The sequence below is a fragment of the Mesocricetus auratus genome, unplaced genomic scaffold, assembly GCF_017639785.1.
Source record: "Mesocricetus auratus isolate SY011 unplaced genomic scaffold, BCM_Maur_2.0 contig_8773_pilon_obj, whole genome shotgun sequence".
In the NCBI taxonomy this organism is placed as follows: domain Eukaryota; kingdom Metazoa; phylum Chordata; class Mammalia; order Rodentia; family Cricetidae; genus Mesocricetus; species Mesocricetus auratus.
The window spans coordinates 18443-20369 of NW_024430888.1; positions in this window are offsets into that span (position 1 = coordinate 18443).

Genomic DNA, 1927 nt, shown 5'->3' on the forward strand with positions numbered 1-1927 from the left:
GTGGTTTCCTTTTTTTAAAATTTTCAATTTCTAACTCATGCATTGCATAATCATACAAAGACCTAAGTCTCTATGTGGGAGAGTGAGGGAGGGTAGAAGGAGGCTAGGGGTCATAGGAAGAGGCAAGTGAAGATAAGGAGGGAGAACGCTGGATGGAATGTAAAATGAAATCCAAAAATAAAATAAAAAATAGGAAAAAAATCAAGACCCTAAATCTAAGCATGCCAAGAAAAGGAGAGTGTACCTAGACCCCCATCCCCTTGCTCTATGTTTTCAGTGTTGATCATCCAACATTATGATCCATCTGAACATCTTAGCCTGAGCATACTGGGTTGCAATTCCTTACCAAGTTCTCAAACCTACTTCAGAGGACATTGGTCTGGCATGTTCTCGTTACATTGAAAATACTATTCACATAATGCATTGAACATCTACAGGAGAAAGATGTTCAGAGGGAAGAAAGGAAGAAAGAAGGAAGCAAGGAAGAAAGGAGTTGAATGACAGTGAGACTCCAGGGAGTTTTAATATAGACAGGGAGTCCTAGGGATTTTATTCACTGTTTATCCACCTGCAAAGCTACAGGATTCTCTTGAACTTGAACCTAGGACCCGACTGAGGAAGACACTGACTGAGAGGGCAACCCAATTGTACTTCCCCAGGCTCCCAGCTTCTGATTATTTCTTTCTGACTACCATGTCTGAGAAACACTCATTTATCACTTCATCCAGGAGATACATTGACAAGTGAACAATTGCCTGACTCCAAATTATAATTTAGAAACACACAAATGTCTTTCAACCTACACAGACACCACTGCCTCATCCCATTGTTCTCCATATCACACTTAGTGCCTGTGATCAAAACCTACTCCATACCACCTTTTTCCCAAAACATTGAACACCATGTAAAACCATGTGCTCCGTGTGCTATTGATATGAGACCTGTTCCTAGGATGTTAGGACCTCCACAGCTTTGAGACTGACTAGTTCACTGTGATGGGTAGAGAAAAAAACCAAAGACGTAGGTAGAAAAATGCTGGCATGAGTGGGCTGTGCACTCTGAAGGAGACAAACCAGAAACGCAGAAACATACAGTGAAGTGGTTGCAAGTCTGCACACCACAAGAGGACACAAGATCTCGTTATACATGCTTGTGAACCTCTAAGTGGTTGCTAGGAATAGAACTCAGGACCTTTGAAATCGTAACCAGTGCTCTTAAATTCTGAGTCATCTCTCCGGGTACAACTAAAGAAACCCTTTTTATTTTATATTTGGTGTTTTGAGACAAGGAGTCTCTGTATTGTTTGGATCCTCTCCTGGAACTCTCTCTGTTGTCCAGGCTGGCGTGAAACGCACAGAGATCTGCCTGCCTCTGCCTCCCGAGTGTTGGGATTAAAGGCATGTATCACCAACATCCGGGTCAGGGAAATTCCTATAAAGGTAAACATCTTATTGAGGTGGCTCTCTTTCAGTTCATAGGATCATTCCATTATCATCATGTCTGTACTTGGTAGCAGGCAAGCAGACATGGTGTTGGAGAAGTAGCTGGGAGTCCTACATGTGTCAGGAAATAAGAAGTAGACTATGACTCTGAGAGATGCATAAGCAAAGGAGACCCAAAGCCAGCCCCCACAGTGACACCCTTCCTCCAGCAAGGCCACACTTACTTCAACAAGGCCACACCACACAATAGTTCTACTCTGTATGAGCTTATGGGGGGCCAATTACATTCAAACTATTACCACCTGGTTCATGCCTTTCTGTGGATCCAACCAAGGCCTCCTGTGTATTAGCTAAACAGTCACCCTACTCAATCATATTCCCAGTCTTCTAACATAGATTCCAGTGTTCAGACCTCCTGCTCCCAATGTATATGAAAATGAGTTTGAAATGACCTGTGGAGTTTACGCTCACTCCTCTAGCTTTTG